This window comes from Oryzias latipes, chromosome 19 (genome assembly GCF_002234675.1).
Source record: "Oryzias latipes chromosome 19, ASM223467v1".
Taxonomy (NCBI): Eukaryota; Metazoa; Chordata; class Actinopteri; order Beloniformes; family Adrianichthyidae; genus Oryzias; species Oryzias latipes.
Genome location: NC_019877.2, coordinates 8,703,272 through 8,724,476, shown reverse-complemented (window position 1 = coordinate 8,724,476; position 21,205 = coordinate 8,703,272). Strand labels below are relative to the sequence as shown.

The window sequence follows — 21,205 nt, the reverse complement described above, 5'->3', positions numbered from 1 at the left end:
AGACTCTGGGGACTGGGGAGATCTTCTGGTTTACTGGTCTCAGATGACAGCAAGCTGGGGACCATCCTGCCCCTGCAGTCCTCCAGTCTGCTGCACTCCATTCCCTGAGGGGTTTATTATTGGCTGCCCAGGGATGAGTGGAGTTCTAAGCAGGCTGTCAGGAGGGGAATCTCTTTGAAAACAAAAAATTTCAACAGGGAAAGCTTCAAATGATAATGGAGAAAGGCAAAGACACCTGCTGTGCTGTTTGTTTCCCCTTTTAGTACACAAGTTATATACTGGATTCTATATCAGCTCTAAACTTCACGAGCAGTACTGAATCTTCTCAAAAACACACACGAACACTCGCATTTAATAAGAAAATAAGCCTGACCGGGTGAGTTAGCGTGACGGACAGGTCTCGGGTGGCCAAGGTCAAATATGACTGGTCCCTCTGAACGAAGCTGTCTCTGCAGGAGCAATCAGAATTATGCCGTTTGTGTGGAAGTGGGAGAGAATGATACTCCAAGACCCTCGATGGCATTCATTAACACAGAGGAGGAGGGGAGGAGGAGCAGGGGAGTCTGGAGGGCAGGAGGGGGTCAACTCTCACAGCTGAGGGTGTCATTAGCTGGGAGATCACTGACAAATTTTTTTAAAGCCTTCCAAGAGGTTAAGCCAGTGTGTGGGTCTGTGAGCGCCATGAAGATTTAATAGGATAAATTGCAACCGCCATTCCCCTTCACTATTATTTCTTTTTTTTTATGATTACAAATGAGTTCAATTGTTGCTTTAATACATTTGAGTTGGAAATCAGCCTGTAAGGCCTTGGATAAAAAAATTTAAAAAAAAAAAAATCAGGATCTACTATATTCTCTAACTTGTATTCAAAAGACATGAGAGAAAAAAGCACCAAACACCCAGCAGAGGAATGCAGCAGCAGCTTCTGTGGCCAAGCCCACACAGCTGGCCCAAACTCTGATGGTTAAGTGTTTGAATCAACAGAACCTGATACAGAACTGAACAGAGGGAGAGAAGAAGTCAGACGAAGAAAGGTGGAATATAAGGTCAGGCAAGTTCTCACAGACTTCAACAGGAAGCCGTGTTAAGCTGCTGATGTTCATTTTTACTATGCAAAGGTAAAAAGAAGAAAAATGCTGATACGGAAGGTTTTGGTATGTTTTTCTATCAGTGCAGGGTTCGGTGTCTTTGGTGAGAAAACTTGAAGCTAGGAAGGTAAAAAGGATAAGACCAAGCAGATTTTTTATGCATTAGTGACTCATTAAACTCAGGTTAAGCAAGGTTCACATGCATATCCAGCAACAATAAACAAAGTACCCTTTATTAATTTTTAATACCTGTATATTGTGTTCAAATATTTAGTTAGATATATATTAAAAGTCTTAAAAAGTAACTGATAAATTGCATGTATAAATGTCCTATTCTCTGATGACGTAAGGAGAATTTTTTTTTTTAATAAACTCCAAAAAAAGAAAAACTTTCCAAAGTTTCAGCATGATTTTTTTACAAAATGAAAAATGAGGCCTTATGTCATAATATAACTGACAGGAAGTTGCATTTGGAAGTAAGCAGTCTAAGAATTTATAGTAACTCGTGTCATGATTTGATGCTTTTTTTTTTTTAAATGCACTACATGTGCTGTCAAGATGCGAAAAGAAAGACACCCACCCACCATCGAGCAGCTTGTTTGCATACACAATAAACACAGACAATAGATAGTGAGAGGCTACACTTCCTCTATTGTTCTATTTTCAGTACACGATGATGGAGTAAGGGTTCCCTGACTGAACATTTCCCATGGACGTCAGCACAACCAGACTGCAGCTCAAGGGTCAGGTGAGTTGTTCTTGTACACAAGAGGAAGTATCTGGTTCACAGGGATTCAAGAAAAAGGAGCTGAAGTAAGTCTCCTTAAAAGTCCTTTTGAAGGTTGGCTGCGGTAGGCAGGGCAGTGGTTTCTCTAAAAGCCCCCTTACCATGAAAACAGTCCTGTTTTTTCCATTGCACAAGAACAAGCTCTACCCCACAGCAGAGAGCACAAGTGGCTTTGAACTCAGATGGGGAGAAAACCACTAATTATTTTATTAATTGCCAGCAAGGTTATGTACATTGCCCTTAAACACACAAAGTTCTTTAAAGGTTAAAACTGTAAAGAATGTTGAGACTCGGGCAAGTTCTTCTTCTATTCCCATTGAGCAATTTTACAGCACAACAGCAGAAATTTACCCAAAGGTTAAAGGTCAGAGTCCAAGGATCTCAGAGTCTGTCTTTTGGCTTGGGTCTCGATAACCCATTTATTTAATAGCAGAGGGCTTGCCCCCCTTCAACAGGAGTTGTCTTTGTTCTGGTTCTTGGATTGTGACAAAGATGTGCAGACCTGAGCATGCTTTCAGCATAAACTGAGGTCATGCATTAAGTTCACTGCACAAAGACAACAGCAAAAACAGAAACTGGTCCATGCAAACTACTAGACCAATGTCATTTTCATCAATACACAGAATTGGGCTTATTTAGAGACACACTTGGACCTCACACACTGCATCTGGGCAAAACCTGTGGCTAACTAAACTAGGCCTGGCAGGGTGCAGGAAGCTCCAAGACAAACCATGAGAGTCTGCCCCAGGGCCTCTTCAGACAAAGAGACAACTTGAGTTCATGGGAATTTTTATGTGGTGAGGATTCAAATAAAATAAAAGACAAATTATTTTTTTCCAAACTTTCATAATTTGCATTAGGATTTAAAGGAACTCATGTCAATGACAGGAATATGATCTCTGGATGCTGGTTTCTCTGAAATGATTTGAGTTCATCTAACTTTCACTCAATTTTTTTTTTGTAAATGCATTTTAAAAGATGAAAGCGATGATACATTTATAAATTGGATGAACATTTTGCTTGCTGATCTTGCACAAATGGGAAAAGATAGGCAGAAATATTGTTTAAGAATGATCAATTTTTGTTCTACTAATAGAGCACTTACATCTTTGATCAGCTTTGACTCAATCTGCTACATGTAAAACCATAAAGTGAACATATGTGCACACATGTGCACTTAGTTTAGCAGTATGATATAGTTTAAGCAGACATGGTTATCCATAGAATAAAAGGTGTGTTAGTTGTTTTAAAAGTTTAAAAATACAAAGGGAGTGATATTACCTATAAGAAAAATAATAGTGTTTTTTATATATATAATTTAAAGACATCATGTGGTTATAATTTAATACTTTGCAAATTTGCTTACATCAGTTTTAAACTTTGTTATCCTCCTGTCAGTTATCCAAAATGACAAAGCAATTACCCATAGGAGTGGATGATGTTACACCCAGCAAAAACCAGGAAAGTGGACTGACAGAAAGAGAGGTGTAACATTACTTTGCACCGGGAAACTCCTGCAACCACACAAGAAAAATATATTGGAAGTGTTGACTTTACTCACTCAGGTGGATGGAGCCAAAGGTCCTGAGGAATCCTGTTTTTCAAGGAAGAAAAAAAAAACCCTGTCTGGTTTTACTGCAGCTTTCCTCACTTCTGTCAACTTGTCTTTCTCTTTCTAAAGACTGAACACAATAGCTCATTCCAACACTGTCAGGAGCAAAATAAATAAATAAATAGAATAACCTGAGCAGTGTTGCTCCAGTTCAAAATCCTCATCGTGTGACTTTAGATGCCTAGAAAGGCATGACACAGTTAAATCACAATACAAACTTGCAAAGCAGAAAATCTATGGCTGCTTTATGGATATTTTATATCTCATCCACCTTCCTCTCAGGCTCGATTTAATTTTTTTTTTTCGTGTCTGTAACTAGCAGTGAGGATTCCATAATTCCTTATAGACTAATCCCAGTCATTTATGGTGAAAGTGAGAAGTAGGTCAAGTGACTGACACCAATTCTGTGTGCATTAGGGGCATACTTTAAGTCTATTGAAGCACTTGAGATAAGTATTCAGAATGGGACTCTTGCTTTCTTTCTTAGCTGTGGGAGCAGGAGGGGGTGGATGAGCTTAGGGAGGGTGGAGCTCATCATTATTAGAAGGACTAATGTTGCCAGCAGTGCCAAAAAATACACTTCATTACGAAAGCAACAGCTGAATGCTCAATAATCCAAAAACCTAACATATTTCCGTAAATATGTATATATATTTGATACATTTTAAAGACTGTGTGTGTATGTATATATATATATATATATATATATATATATATATATATATATATATATATATATGCACACGTTTGTTTTGTACACCTGCCCATAGTGCTCTGATCCTGCTCACCACAGCAAATCAAATTTTCTTAAAAAAGAGAAATAAAGAAAAATCACTCCTTTAATTAAAGAAATGCCAGTGATTGCCTTCTTTCACAGCTAAAAGCAGGCAAAAGACAGCATGTCACAGCAAGCGCCGCGAGTCACTTTCCTCTTCTCAAGATAAGTGGTGCGTAAAATTAAAATCTGCTCTGAGCATAAACACAACCGCGCTGGGAGCGCATTAATCAAAAAGACACAGTGACCCGCAAAATAACTTACCCCAGGATCAGGTCGTTTATGGTGATTTATTTAAGTGTGTATAAAAAATCCGCTGAGAGACATCCGAAAGATCCACACTATTCAAAGACTTGTTTCATTTTTGCCATATATCTGTCCTCTTAACGCGTCTGGTCTTCCTTAGGATCGCCGCTTTCCAATCAGAAAGTCAAACGCCACATGGTTACAAGGAGCAGACGCGCCGAATCCATCTGCGCCCGACGTTCAACTGAAAGCTGTCCACTGCATCCATATGTAAAACGAGCCCCGGGTAGGCTACTCCCCATTAAAATCAATCCCAGATTTCTCCAAACCATGTGCGCAAGACGGCGAGAGCGCGCGCCCGAGATGACGGTGAGAGAGAGACACTGAGAGAAAAGGAGAGAAACTGCTCTGCCTAATTTTGGATTATCTGTGAAATGATGGTAATTAAAAGGGTTAATAAATGCGCTTCTTCCACTCAATGCGCATTAGCCTCTCTGTTGTGTTCTGCTGAACTCTACAGTCATTTGGTGGTCGTTGAACCTGTTGAAACAGAAAAGGCTCAGCGGTCCGCGTAAGCAAGAGGCAAAAGCGCAGTACTCATACTGATGATCCATCATATTCTGGGGGTTGCCATGAGCCAAGAGTTAAAAAAAAGTGGGTATGTTGATTAATTCACAAAGTAAAAAAGTGGAAAACTTTAGTCGTTAACTTAGGTCATTCCTGAGCAGGATGGGTGCCCACCTCCAATCAATATGTCTTCAGCTACGTCATGTTTAATTGAAACTAGGGGTGTAACTATTCAGTTTAACGATTCAAATCATATCCTCATTTGTGGTTGACGATGCGATTCAGTCATGTTTTATTCCTATGCTAGTAAAATAAACATGGTGTCTCAATCCAAATGGGATTTCCCAGTATTGCTATATAATCAATGTAATACCATTATTATATTAATTATTTCTTAAGGGTTAAGGGCGATTCGATTGACTACTTGGCTCTGACAGATCTATCTGGCTGGATCAAAAATTATAAATCCATTCACTGATCAAGTCGATTAATCGTCATACCCCTACATTAGAACAAACTTCTGGGTTAAAAACGCAAAAATAAATAAGTAAATAAAAAAAAAATCAGGTTTAATGTAATCATTTAAATAGCTTAGTAAATGTGCACAGTTTAAAGCTGCTGTTTAGTGGGTTTTTTTTCTTCCATGGAGGTGGCGACCTGCGTATTGTAGGTGCAGTCTTCCGGCCCTCACCGGGGAGCCCATAACGGAGGCGTCGTGGTCAATCAAATACCAACTACATCCTGGCTCCATTTAAAGCCGAACCAATAATTTCCTAATATTCTCCTCTGTTTTTCTGCGTGATGTCAGCTCGGTCTTGATGTATAACGCACCATGTTTTCGGCTCCTACAAGAGTCACCTCCTGGTTGTTCTCAGAAAGCATTCTGACACACCAATTAAGCATCAAAAGCGTCAGAAGCACATTTGCGCATGTGCGTGACAATGGAGTGGCACACCTGCATCAAGTTTTCTAATTAATGTCCCGGGAACGCTCCAAAAAGACGAAACAACCAAGGTAGACCAAATATAATTGTTGTATTAATTCTATTTTATCAAGCAAATATAATGTCCCGTGTGCGTAATGTTTTACATTTAAATGAATGAGTTTATATTTTGAAACCTTTTTTTTTTTTTTAATGTCGTCCTAGGAGGCTTAGAAAATATTTTTGGGATGTTCTTAATTCATTTTTTTTCCACTGAAAACGCTTAGTTTTAAATAAAAAAGAGGGCGTGACTTAAGATTTAGCATAACTTTACTTCATTTTTCTATACATTCAGACTGAAATAAACAAAAGCAAAATTAAGTTTAAAAATACGTTTTTGAATGCTTCTCTCTCTGCGGTGTGATGAACACAGATTTAGAGAAAAATTACCCAACAACAGACAAACTCACTTGCTGTCAGAAGACATTAGATTGAAGAGGAGTTTGTTCCTCGGACTCGGAGTTGTTGGGTTTTGGATCAGTCCACCGGTTCTGCATTAAGCCCGTCACAAAGAGGGCTTGTCTAAAGTCCCGGGGGTCTCTGTGAAATCTGGGTTCCATGCAGCGCGCTTTTTATTAGTTAAATTTGTTTTTCCTTTATTCCTTTTTTTCTGGCACCCCCTGGGTTGGAACAGAGGGAGAGATTACAGAGATACTGACCTTGAGGAAGTCAGAAAACTGAATTTTTAGTGGTGACCTGTCGGCCTCTAGTGGTGAATTATAGGTATTACAAATACTCCATTCATCCACAATGATCACTAATTATTATTAACTAAAATGACAATTATGTTTAACGTAAATCTGCAGCATATCTAAAAATTAAAAAAATATTTGTGAACTTATAGTAAACTCAAAGCTCAGATACTTTTTTACTTGTTTATTTTTGGTCAACTATCAGTTTGTGGTCCTACACCTAATTGTTTCATGTTTTTTAAGTAAAATATTTTATTATAATAAATAAAGTTAAAAAATAAGGATATTCTGAAATATATATAAATAAAACATTTTACACAGAATAGAAGCAATTTACATAAAATATTTCATATTTTTAAATGTTTCACATATTTTATATTGTTTTTAACATTCTGAAGCCCTTTATGAATCGCTCTGTGAATAAAGATTTACTTTACTTACCTATTTACACATCAATTATAGTTAGTTATTTGTGGACAATGCTGGAAGACATAAGCATTTCTGTATATATAGATGGGGTTGGAAGACTTTGTCTTGTAAAAGTTCTACACTAATTGTTCTTGTTTTTAGCGTAATCCAAAATTGCTGTTTGTCTGTTATAATTATTGGTCTTTTTTATATAAATTGATATATTTGACTAAATAACCAATTTAAAGTAGTGTTTTTCATTTGATTAGGGGTTTTAATTCCAGAATTGAAGTTTTTGATCGAAACAGTTCCTTCTTTTTAAATGTCATTGTTCAATTCATTTGTGCCTCAACAACCCTCAGTTTTGTTGTCTTTGCTCATTTTCTCACTGGAATGCAAGACCGTATTTTCATGGCAAAAATTGTTTGGTCATATGGGAACATTTTCAAATGTGATGGCAAACAATTCTGCAAACATTCTTTCTAAATGTGTCCTGACGCTCTTTGGAACTTCACCTAAATGTAGCATTGTTCTCTGTGTGGGAGTTTAACCACTGCTTGTGTAAGCATTATGCTTCCATAACAGTAAACTCCCCCAGTTTTGGAAAAATCTAATCCATTAAGCAACATCTGAACTTCTCAAAGTGTAGTCTAAATTAGGAAAATATGGATTCAGCTAACATGGCTGCCATGGCAAATACACATCTCTGGTTTGAGCGGACAGTTTTTGTACAGAGGCTGCCTGAGGAGCCACAAACTTGTTTATTTATTTATTTGTTTATATTGATTTATCTGGATGGAAAGCAGGGCAAGAGGCTCAAAGCCCACTATTGCATTTGTCTCCATAAGATTCTGCACCCTGTTTTATAGCACAAATCTGTTTTATTGAACACATCTGATTTCCGTTATGTCACTATGTAAGAAGGGAGAGCAGCTTCTTTTAAGGGGATGTAGTACCATGCCTGTCCAGCAGTGTGTCAGAGTCCAAGTCTACATACTTTCCATCTCATGGTTTTGGCAGAGTAATCAGTGAGCCACCATATACAGTGGGGCAAAAAAGTATTGAGTCAGCCACCAATTGTGCAAGTTCTTCAACTTAAAAAAGATGAGAGAGGGCTGTAATTTTCATCATATGTAAACCTCAACTATGAGAGATTAAATGAGAAAAAGAAATCCAGAAAATCACAGTCTGATTTTTAAAGAATTTATTTGCAAATTATGGTGGAAAATAAGTATTTGGTCATCTACAAACAAGCAAGATTTCTCTCTCACAGACCTGTAATTTCTTCTGTAAGAGGATTCTCTGTCCTCCACTTGTTAGTTGTATTAATGGTACTTGTTTGAACTCATTAATTCATTTTCTTAACCCGTTTTGTTCCTTTCGGGGTCACGGGTTTGCCGGAGCCTATTCTGGCCACTCGTGAGAAAAAGGCAGGGGACATCCTGGACAGGTCAGAAGTCTGTCACAGGACTGCAAATCACAACACTCACATTCACACTTAGGGAAAACGTAGTTGTTTAGTTTAGCTGTTTGAACTGGTTATCTATATAAGAGTCATTAACCTGTCCACAACCTCAAGCAGTCACACACTCCAAACTCCACTATGGCCAAGACCAAAGAGTTGTCTAAGGACACCAGAAACCAAATTGTTTATCTGCACCAGACTGGGAAGACTGAATCTGCAATAGGTAAGCAGCTTGGTGTGAAGAAATAAACTATGACAGCAAATATTAGGAAATGAAAGACATGCAAGAACACTGATAATCTCCCTCTATCTGGGGCTCCCCGCAAGATTTCACCCCATGGGGCAAAATGATCACAAGAACGGTGAGCAAAAATCATACGGGGGGGGGGGGGGTATAGTGAATGACCTGTAGAGAGCTGGTACCAAAGTAACAAAGACTACCACCACTACACACTACACTGCCAAGGACTCATATCCTGCAGTACCAGACATGTCCCCCTGCTTTAGCAAACAAAAACAGAACTTTTTGTTAAGAACTCTACTCATCGTGTCTGGAGGAGAAAGAATGCAGAGTTGCATCCAAAGAACACCGTACCTACAGTGAAGCATGGGGGTGGAAACATCATGCTTTGGGTCTGTTTTACAGCAAAGGGACCAGGACGGCTGAATGAATGAACGAATGGGGCCATTTATTGTTACATTTTGAGTGAAAAAATCCTTCCGTCAGCAAAGGCATTGAAGATGAAGTGTGGCTGGATTTTTAGCATGACAAAGATCCCAAACACACTGCCTGCTAACAAAGGAGTGGCTTTCTAAGAAGCGTTTCAAGGTCCTGGTGTGGCCTAACCATTCTCCAGATCTCACCCTCATAAAACATCTTTGGAGGGAGTTGATAGCCTGTGTTGCCCAGTGACAGGCCCAAACATCACTGCTGTAGAGGAGATCTGCATGGAGGAATGGACCAAAATACCGGCAACAGTTTGTGAAAACCTTGAGAAAACTAACAGAAAATGTTTGACTCCTGTCATTGCCAACAAAGGTTAAATAACAAAGTATTGAGTTGAACTTTTGTTATTGACCAAGTGCCAATTTTTTTACACTAAAATTTACATATAAATTATTTGAAAAACAGACAACATGATCTGGATGTTTTCCCCCTCATTTGTCTCTCATAGTTGAGGTAAACCTATGGTGAAAATGACAGGCCTCTAAACTTTTCAAGTGGGAGAACTTGCACAATTGGTGGCTGACTAAATACTGTTCTGCCCCACTGTAATATGTTGTGACACTTTCAGAATATTGTTTCTAAAGCATTGTGGTTACGTTACCATGTTCTCATTTTGGTACCAGAAGTTATTATTACAAAAATCATCATCACAAAATGAGAGTCTATGCCAAGTTGAAAGTAAATCATGGTTTGACAACAGGAAAATGTCTGTCGTACCACACACATCGTTTTAGGTTTATTTAGTAGTTCTCCAGAAATAAATTGTATGAAAACATCAAATCAAGAATTATATTGGAGAATTTACTGTAATTATTGCACTGTTCACTTAAGAGTCAATAGAAAAGGTTTTAAACTCCAAATTAAAACATACAGACCCTTTCCAAAAATTAGAATATCAAGGAAAAGTAAATATAAATCCATAATTCATAAAAAAAAGCCACAAACTTATTGCATCAATGCCACGCTGCATTCAGGCAGTTAAGGCAACAACCAACTTCTGAAGATGGATATATCATTTTGAAAATAGTTTATTTTGATTCATTTGATGTGGGCATATTCTGTCTTTATCTTTTTGAAAATATTGAGAAGTAAATTGAATTTCTCCAAGGTAGTGTTATTTTTTGAAATCCTGTTTTTGTTTTATGAGCTTAAACCCCAATTTATGTCAAACTAAATAAATACTGTAAATACTTGAAATCACTTAGTGGACCCTAAATCTATATTCCAAGAAAGTTTAATTTTCAAATGGAATTATTGAAATCAATAGACTTTTTCTATGATATTCAGAGGGTTAAAACATGTATGTTTAGGAAAAGTGCTGTTTGATGCAATTAACCCAACTTTCAGTTTAAAAGTATATAAAAGAAGCACAATGTAAATCAAGTTCATTAATCATTTATTGGTTGAATCATGAAGGAGCTAAATTTTCATTTGTCAGCACATAGAAATTGCACCTTGGGCAGTGAAGAAGTGCTTTTATAATCCACATGTCACCAGTTGAGTCCAAGTCTCCTTCCAGTTACATCAGGAAAGGCATCCAACATTGAATTTTTACCTGTGGTGATTTTCATAAAGAAGAATATTTAAAATTTCAAATAAACTTCACATCATAAACAATTAATCCAAATTTAGTTGTATTTCTGAGAAGGTTCTGCAGTATTTATATGATAACGAATTGTAACTGAGTGAGAATGATGGACAAAGCCTCCAGTGTTCATCAAGACCGTTTCAGAAAAGCCAAATTCTTTTAGCATTAAATAGAAACCAGCATCTCTGAATCAATTGAAAACTGGGTTTTGGAAATCATACCCTGGTTTAAAACTTTAAAAAAATACTGATGAACTCTAAACTTGGCAAAATGGTAATCTAGGATGTTATATTTTAAGTGAAAAATTGAAATAAACATCCAGACTGCACATCTATTTGCTAAATAAATTTACATACAGTTCCACCGAAAACCTGTAGGAGCTGCAAGAAAACTGACAGCAAAAGTTTGCTTGACAAGAGCTTTCTGCAATGATCTTACTGCAAAACTTGCATTTAAAAAGGGTTTCTAGTGTAAATCTACAATACTGGTGCAATCTACCAGCGTTGTGGATTGCTGTCACTCAAATCTTTCTTTGCATGATGTGCAGGTGCTGCTGTTGAATAGATCCTTGTATTCACCTCATTAGTGTCAGTACGTGACACATAAATGTAGGAACACACTAGGCATTAATGTATCTCTCTTCTCAACACCGACCAAACGCTACTAATAGGGGGAGGAGTAAACTGTCAGTGGAAGTGACAGCAGGCGGGAAAGAGAACAGCTTAAACATTGATGTGTTGTGTAAAAACAAATCTCTTCCGCCTCTGTATGTCCCCGTTTTATCATGGTCAGGTCTTACAGACAGCCACATGGTTATTTTTGTATGTGGATATTACGTTAAGAAGGCCTCTTTAGATTTTACCTCAAACACTTTTACTCCAGACTTGGATGTTTCTACCCTCCAAACTCCAAAGTGCAGAAATAAAGGATAAATTAACATCTAATGTCAACACAAAGGTTCCAAGAAAAGGGAGCTATCAATAGTTCTGCTGGTGTTATTGGCCCATCCATCATGCTGACTACACACCACTGAAGGTGGTCTGTTCCCAGCTCCCAGTGATGGCTGGCTCATCTACAGAGGTTTTTAATGAGGACACCTGGAGGCTGCAGAGAAGAATCTGCAATAACTCAATCTGAACTCATAAGACCCTGAGAATGTGAGCTGTCCAGAGTGTGTAGTAGTATGGGTGTGTAGTGTTGATGTGGGACATTGTTTTGGTGTTAGCCACTCACATTTGGAAGCGCCAACTGTTTGGAATGGTTGGGGATGTTGGCTTTTCAACTTAGTATGTATGATTAACCTAGAGGGGAAACATTGTTTCTTTGAAGTGGGGTCTCTTGCTTTGACATACATGCATGCATGTATGTGCATTAAGAAGGGGGTTCAGGTACCTCTCTGGTGGTATTTAGACCCTTCATTTGTGTGGAATCCAGAATCATTATCCCAAAGTGTTGCCAGCTGGAAGCGCTTGGGAGTTCCCATTTGAACTCTATGTGTGTTCTGAAGATGCAGAGAGACTGTGAGAGTCAGAACTGGTTCTCATACCCCTCTGATATTCATGAGCAGCAGAATCTAGCACTATCTTGCTGATTGGCTAATAAATTGTAGAACCACAACAGTGCCACCCAAGGCAACAGACCAGTTTTTGAATTAGATGCAATGCTGGGAGCCAAAGCTAGAGGATGGTGGAGGTTTAACTGAAGCTCACAGATAATGATGGACCGAGGAATCTGAAATGACTTGCAGGAATAATAGCACGTCAAAGTAGGAGCTATTTGTTTTTAGCTAAGTCACTTTTATGGTGAAACTGGAAAAAGGCAGCAATACAGTTTGTGGGATTTTTTTTATGGAACATACTTTAAAATGTGTTTTTTATTGTGCTTTAATATAAAAATTAAACTTCAGAGTATCAAGGAACACATACTTGCATTTATTTCCTTCAAAGTCAATGGGTTTTTCTTATGTCAGGATAAAGGCTGATAGTCAAATGATGTGTCCAGAAGAATATGTATCCAATTGTCAGTTACAAAACTTTTTTTACCAGTGATAGCTCACATGGTGGCCAGTGGCAACTGGAATCATGAGATAAAAGGCCTATCTCTATTAATGTACAATAGTTTTCTGTTCTGATTTTTTTATATCTTTTGTTTATACTCACCTAGTATTGAATTGTCACAAGAGTTGCTGCAGCATATTCCAGCTTCTTTTGATGAAGACAAATTAAATTTGTATTTATTTTGTTTTGATAAATTATCCAATGAGGAGTCAGACTGGACATACGTGCAAGAAAAATTAAAGACAAGGATCTTGAGATGTTAAGGTAAATGAGAGTAATCAATACATGAGGCAAATAATTGACTCGGAACACGAGGAAAACGAAATGTAACTAAAATAACCAAGAGAAGACCGCACACAACAGGTAAAGACAAAAACAGAATTTTCCAATAAAACTAAAATGTTCAGTTTCCCATAAATTTCCATCTTCCTTACATCATTCATTTTGAAAGTATGAAATACATGCACTTTACTAAAAGAAATACCAAGATTTTCACCACTAGATGACAGTGTTAGTCTTTTTTGGTTTAATCCTGCACTTGCTTTTAATTTTGTAAGCAGGTCAGGGTAGGTAAAAACCTGTAAGTGAACTGTTCAGGAGTCTAAAAAAATGAAGCCAGGCATGTACAGAAAGCTGTTCCGCAGAGAACTGGTTTTCTTAAAGTTCCTAGGTTGAACAGACTCCGTCATATTATTCAGGGCCTCCCCGTTTGTGCTTAGGAATTTTTAGGTGTGTTATTTGAAGCTACTGTAGTGGGGAAAAATAGATTTGTCAGTCACTGATTCTGCAAGTTGTCCCACTTGAAATGATGAGAGAAGTTGGTAATGTCCATCATAGGTGCACTTAATCTGTGAGCGACAGAATGTAAAAACATTCCAGAAAATTACAATGCATAATTTTAAAGACTTTTCTTGTGTGATGGTGCAGTAAAGAGAAGTATTTAGCTCCCATCAACAAGCCAGAATTCTTGCCCTCATAAAACTGTTTCTTCTTTAAGATGCTTTTCTCACCCCCAGTTGTTTCAAAAGCATTTGTCCACACCCTTATACAGTCAGACTGCAAATTCTCTACCATGAACAAGACCAAAGAACTGTCAAAAGACACCAAGAGCAATATTATAAATCTGGATAAGACTGGAATGAACCAATCTGCAACAAGAAAGCAGGTTGGTAAGAAAAGATCAACTGTTGGATCATTATTTAGACAATGTATTAAGTACAAGACAACTAACAATTTTTCTAAACCTGTGACTCCATGTAAGATCTCACCTGGTGGGTACAAATGGTCTTGAACAGTGAGACAACAGCCCAGAACTCCACAGGGGGACTGGTCAATGACCTGAAGAGCCCTGGGACCACAGTAACAAAGGTTACCATCAGTAACACTCAATGTTGTCATGTATTCAACTCTTTCAGTGCTTTAAAGGTCCTTCTAGTTAAACCAACACATGGCCAGGCCCGTCTAAAGTTTCCATGAGACCATCTGGGTGATCCAGAGGAGGATTGGGGGAAGGTCATGTGGTCAGATAAAACCATAATGAAACTCTTTGGTATAAATGCCACTTGCCATGTTTGGACTGGTAAGGAAGCTGTGAGCATGTTTTAGGGCCGCTTTTCTGTAAAGGGATGAAAACAACTGATCTGCATTAAAGAAAGGATGAGTGGTGTCCTATCAGTGAGAGGATCCAGGATGAAACATGGCTGGCTCCTCCAGAATGACATTGAACCCAAACACATCACTTAAACAATGACGAAGTTGCTACATAAAAAGAATTTTAAGGTCATTGAATCGTCTAGCCAGACTCTGGACCTCAGTCCAACAGAGAGTCTGTGGAGGGTGTAGAAAATCAGCCCTTGAGAAGGTCTGCATGGAGCTATGAACCGAAATAGCAGCTAGTATGTCCAAACCTGGCGAAGATCTACAGGAAATGTTTGACCTCTGTTATTGCCAACAAGGTTTAAATTGCAAACTATTGAGATGAACTTTTGTTTTGACCAAATACTTATTTTCTGCTCTGTTATACAAACAAATTCTTTAAATGTAATCAAATGTGATTTCCCTGATTATTTTGTTTACATTCAGTCTCTCACAATTGAAGGTACTTATGATGAACATTGCAGACCTCTGTCATCTTTTCAAGTAGGACAACTTGCAGAAGCAGTGATTGTCAAGTCTTTTTTTTCCCTCACTGACTATTTTTAAGTGTCTCTGAATGTGTGTATGAGTGCACAAAAGTTATAATTCCCAGGCATTCGTCAACAGTGTCAGGGAGGTATATTAATATTTTCTATATCAACATTACTTAAAAATAGTCTTGGATCAATGTGGTGTTGATGTTTTCTGTGAGGCTTAAGTCTCAAGTATCTTTGGAGAAAAAGTATTCTTTGTCAGGCTCAGTGGTCAACTTTCCATAGTCATTTCCTCCTCCAAAACTAGTATTTACCTTCAATATGGTTGGCATAGGCTGCACGGAGGCTCAGGGTGGGTCATTAATTACAAAGCAATTCAAAACTAAGCCACTGAATAGTAAATCTATGCTTCTTTTCAGCAGCTATGTAATAATCAAGCACAATGAGTGTTGTGTCTCAGGTCTTTTCTTAAAAAAAAAATGAATGCCTTATAAAAGAATGCACTCAAGTATGCTGAAGTGACTTGTGTAAAAGCTCTGCAAACATTCTGAAAACTTGGTTAAAACTACCATATTACTACATGTTAAATATACCATAAACTATCTGATTTGCACACGTTTATTTCTAATCTTTCCACAAGGTCACACATGGTGCAACACAAGCTAAAAAGTATCCTGTTTGCCTGTTTTTACATTCAGATCCCATTGAAAGGTGCATGCTGGCAGACACGCAACAACACAAAACCCTGCTCCCTTTGAGTCTAAACCATTAAAGCCACATATGTCCATTCCCTAATTGGTGGTTCTGTTTTCAAAGGGGTGATTATGTCTTTAGAGACATCCTCTCTGTGCAAGGTGTCTCGCTGCAGTCCATCTCCAATGCCAGAGGGGACAAAACAGGCACCCTTCTCTCCTCTTGGGGCAAGGGGCCGTTGACACCAATAAATCCCCCCTTCCACTTCTTCCCCAGTGTGGTGGGGTTATGTCAGGAATGTCCTGGGTCTTATTGTCACTGGTGCTCTGTTTTTGGTAACCCATCACCAGGCATTCTTTGCTGCTTACGCTGCTCCCTCCCTCCCCCTAACACACTACACATGAGCACAAACACACACATCCTCAAACCAAAGGTTCTGTGTCCCTTGGTCCCTAACTCTGAATAGACTACCTCAGCTGAATGCGACAGACAGGCAGGCGTCAGGACGTCAGGTTCTACAGCCAAAGTTGAAAATTGCATCCCAGCAGGGAAATGCTGCCAATTATGTTCACCTGTTTGGTTCTGCTCTTTTAGAGAAAAGAAATGACAAAAAGCCTGAATGCCTCCACCTCAATGTCTGTGGGAATTCTTACTTTTTAGTAGTTGTTATCAAAGAACTTGATCGAACTTTATCAAAGAATGGAGATTCAAACAAATGAACAATTTCAAATTAAAGTTGCATGAAAAAATGTTTTGGACAACTGTATTTGTTCAGCAGAAAAAATAGAAATAGAAGGAGCCTTAAATAGAGTAGTTGACTGTAGAGAGAGAGAAAAAACAATGAAACACTGAATTTAAAGTAAAAGGTAGTCTGGTTGATGAGGTTACTTTTCCTGGTTAAAAATATTAATCTTAAATCTTTACCAACATTGTAATTTACCGGTACTTTAGTGGCAGATTCATTGTGATATTTATCATGCTCTTTGCCAAAAAAGCTTAGGAAGCCCTAAAAATAAGTGACCTATGAGTTTTTATTCTTGATTAGACATTTGCTATAATAAATTGCATTATATTTAGATCACTAAACATATTTTTTATGTTGATTTTGGAAAATTAGAGTTCATTGGCTGCACAGTGGCGCAGTGGTTGGCGTTCTTGCCTCACAGCAAGAAGGCTCCCAGTTGAGGTCCCGGCTGGGGGACCTGAAACCTGAAACAGAACACCAATGGGGGACCTTTCTGTGTGGCGTTTTCATGTTCTCAACGTGCATGTGTGGGTTTTCCCCCTGGGGACTCTGGCTTCCTCCCAACGTCCAAAGACATGCTTCATAGGTTAATAGGTTACTCTAAATTGTTCCTAGGTGTGAATCTGAGTGTGCATGGGTGTGTGATTGTGGCTTTGTGGCAGACTGGCGACCTGTACAGGATGTCCCCTGCCTTTGCCCACAAGTGGCCGGGATAGGCACCAGCAGCCCTGAAAAGGGACAAAACTGCTTAGAAGATGAATGAATGAATGCAGTTCATTGTGTTAAATTGTACTTTTTTATGATCATAAAAGAGGACTTAGACAGAAACCTAATTTCTAAAAAGTTTGGGATTAAAACCTGACTGTTTTGAAATAATTTGGCTAAAAAACGAATATAAAATTAAAATCATGCTCATCAAAGTTGTTTCTAAATAAAATAATTGGATGATCCCATGATGGGCTTTTTGACCTGGTTAGAATAAGAGGCATGTGCTTGTATATCGCTTTTCATACTCATGCACACATTCATGCACTAGTAGCATTAGTGGTGCCATGCAAGGCTTCAATCAAGCCACTGATAGCAATATGGTCTTCAGTGTCTTGCACCAAAGCACTTTGACACTTAGGCAGGCAGAGCAGGAGTTGAACCTGCGGTCAGAGGTTACCTGCTTTGACTATGTGCCACTCCAGTATGTATGAATGAATCTAACTCTTGAATCAACAAGAAAGGGAAGGATGGACAGAGTTATGTTCAAGCAGTTAAGCTACATTCACACTGCTCTCTGCAAAATGTGTTCAAGCAATCACTTCCACTGAAAAGTCTATGTAAACGCACATATCTGCACATTCAAAAGTCCTTCTAGCCATGCAAGTTCCCATGACCATTTTTGGAGTCTATGTACAAAACCATGGAACACGTGTTGCTCCTGCTCCTACACCTGGCTGTGGTTCCTGTCTCCGGCTTGACTCGCGCCTTTGACTGTCCCCACAGCCACGGCTGGATGAAGCTCGTCTGCTGGACTTTTATATATGAAGTTGTAGATTTAGATGAGTTAATTCTTCTCTAATCGCCTGTCCGTCCTGGGGGAGGATCCCTCCTTCATGTGGGCACCCCTGAGGTTTCTTCGTTTTTTCCGGAATCCGTTTTTTTTTGGGAGTTTTTCCTTACCACGAAGGGGGGTCTAAGGGCAGGGATGCCAGTATAGCATAGTCAGTTTGTTAGTTCATTTTAGTATTTTCCTATTGAACTCTTTGTATTCGTGATCCTTTTAAGTTAATGTTTTACTTCGAAGCCCATCGAGACGACTGTTGTTGTGATTTTGGGCTGTACAAATAAAATTGAATTGAATTGAATTGAAAGTTAAACCAGGGTGAACTTTTTTATTTGGTAGTGACGTTAACATGGTGTTCTTTTTATTTCACAGAAGAGCCAATTATTTAAGAATTGATCATAGAGGAGAAATAGTTTGTCACCGGGCGGAATTATATGACACCAAGTCGAAATAGAGCTGTGAAAGCAAAAGCCTGGAGCAACATTCACAAGATTTGCACCACTTTGACATTTAGCACCAAGCCTCTTCCAATTGTAGGTTCCGGACATAAGCTAGTAAACAGTAGAAAAAGAAGATGAATCTCAAAATGCTTGTTATTATTCCCAGGCATATGATACACCATATGATATCCCAAACGCCCAGAGTGAATGTAGCATAAGGAATAAAATTTAAAATATGCAAGTTTCCCTTAGATTCAGGTTTTACTATGTTCACCTGCTAGTTTAAGGTACACTGCTGCATCCCTCTCACCTTGAGTCTTTCTCACCTGTCTCGGAATGCTTTTTAGTTCAACTTTATTACCTGAAGACACTGTGGGTCTATTTATTGCCAGGACTCCACAAGTTCATTCTCTATCTCATAACAAATAGACTCACACATGGTTATTGTGTACTTAGCTCCATCTTCTTTCATTCATTCAGAGGTCCTGCATCTCTGGGTCACCTGGCTGCATTTGAGCTCACCCTCATGCCAAACCCCAAATACCAGAAGTTTGATTTGTTGTTTAGTGGAGATGATGTATGTTTTGTTTTTGTGTGTGCGTGTGCTTGTGTGTGTGTGTGTGTGTGTGTGTGTGTGTGTATGTGCCTGGGTGGGTGAGTGGAATTTGAAGGAGTAGGTAGACTGTACACATGTTACAAAGTGAGGCGCCATTGCGGCCTAAAAAACTATTAGACTCTGTAAATACACACTGTGGTGAAAGTAAACATTCTCAGCATGCCATCTAGGCACACAGCGGGGTACGGGGAGACAGCAACTGGACAGACTGAGGGGGAGGTGTGTGTGCTACACTGTTTATGTGTGCACACTGGGAGCACAGCAGCAATCTGTGTGTTGGGAGGAGATTGATATGGAAATATATAGATTTTGCTTGAGGGAATACTGACTGTGGATGTAATCAAGATCAAGCTGAGAAGTTAAGTAATCATGATATGGCTGAATGTGTCATGACAACCAATTATTTATTCCAAGCTTTTACTGTTTGTGTGGGCAGGTGATGAGTGCAGGTTCCCCGTCATCAAATCTGGCCAAGAGGGCCATCATAAAGAAAATGATTATGTGTTAAAAAATCAAAACACCATGCATTTGCTGAATTTGGGACACGTGCTGGCAATAGGGAGAAAGCTCAAGTAACCATGGAAACAGAGCTCAGAATATGCACTCTTCTCAGCCATGAGTGCGCCACGTTGCCCACAACTCTATTTTTAGGCCTAACTTTGGGCATCCAATATCTGTTACATCTAACAAGAGTTGGACTGAGATATCAACAAGCATGACTCTAGAAATGTGACTCTAACAGTATGTGTCCCATTAAATGGTAGCAGCCGAAGAGTACACAGCACATCCAAAAGCTTGGCCTGTGGTTCTAACTGCTCTTAAACTGGAACTCCAATCACACAGAGCAGCTACAGTAAAATACCACGAAATATTGGAGATTTTCTTCTCAAATCCCAGCTAAGACATAACTATCAGGATCAATTCTACCCGTTATGACTGATGAATGATTTGCGTCATTGGAAAGATTATCTACCTGTCCACTTAATTAGTACAGACAGGACTTGTTGGCAGTAACTAGAGTTTTGATTACAATCACCTGTAATTTGACCACAGTCACCTGTTGTTAGTCAGCAAAGACAGTCAATGTGTTGATGTGGTGGAATCTAATGAATTCTGTGGCTGCTGCTGACTCCAGGATCACTTTGTGAGCTCTTTTATTGACCCGTGGCCAAGAGAAGATAAGCAGCTCACTCTGATTCTGAACCAGGACAGCACCTTAAGCAAAACGGCTTGCCTGTCTGTCTAACACAAATATGCAATGTGCCTTTCTCCAAAATTAGCAAATGATACGCAAACATGCTTTCACACACATATACAGGACTACAAACCACAGCTGGAATTGATGTAATGGAATGAATGGGTATCATCTGTAGTCTTTCTGCTTGTGTGTGCCCTCTAATGATACCCTGTCATCGTCAATAACCTCACTGGTGCTGATTTGCTGGCTTCTCCTGCATGGGGTTTGTGTCTTCAGCCATCTTCACGTGTTTGCCCAATAAAAGCACTGTCTGTACCTGCATGTGAGATCATCCTTCTCTGCTTGCTCTCTTTGACATTTAGGTCCAAGCTTGTCTCTGCGCTTTCTGTAAAAGTTTCTTCATTTACCACCCACAACTCCCCATTGAACCCCAATTCAGCAATCATTGGGAGACAGGCTCATTTTCCTCACCACAGAGCGTGTCATCCCTTTCCCCCCCTCCGCTCCCACATGATCCTCATCTTAATTGTCTCCAGGCCTTTATTTAACCCTCCTGCTAGTCAGCAAACATTCACTTTATCTTTTCATTCAATGTGCATGAAGCATCCAAACACGCTTTATTATTGTGAGGCCATTTGTATGCTGATGAACATGCAGACAGGTTGTGACAGCTGATAATGACGCAGAGCCTCCTGACAGAATCAAGGCCACCCTGGTCTCCAGAAACACAGTGGATATTGATGTTGATGGCACTGACTGGGCGTTTATTCCTCATTTTCACAAGCAAAATGTTTCAATCAGCATGTCTGCAGCTTTGACTTGGTGTCATTTTACATCA

The 21,205-nt window shown here is 39.0% G+C and overlaps 1 protein-coding gene and 1 long non-coding RNA gene across 6 annotated transcripts in view; one reads left to right on the top strand and one right to left on the bottom strand.

The window, feature by feature from the left end:
* The window catches only part of LOC101160359 (netrin-3), a 46,871-nt gene extending 40,217 nt beyond the window's left edge, over window positions 1-6,654 (bottom strand). Inside the window, exon 1 of one of the 4 annotated variants that reach the window (XM_020711911.2) lies at window positions 6,468-6,654. The gene's annotated coding sequence lies outside the window, so the exon portion shown is untranslated. Of the gene's footprint in view, window positions 1-3,436; window positions 3,582-4,526; window positions 4,982-5,906; window positions 5,988-6,467 lie in introns of those variants that run through there. The other 3 variants (XM_011488108.3, XM_004080338.4, XM_023949133.1) reach the window with 3 other exon arrangements.
* LOC111946375 overlaps window positions 6,005-21,205 on the top strand; it is a 118,737-nt gene continuing 103,536 nt past the window's right edge. Inside the window, exon 1 of one of the 2 annotated variants that reach the window (XR_002872056.1) lies at window positions 6,005-6,089. This is a non-coding gene — a long non-coding RNA (uncharacterized LOC111946375). The remainder of the gene's footprint in view (window positions 6,090-21,205) is intronic. The other variant, XR_002872055.1, reaches the window with a different exon arrangement.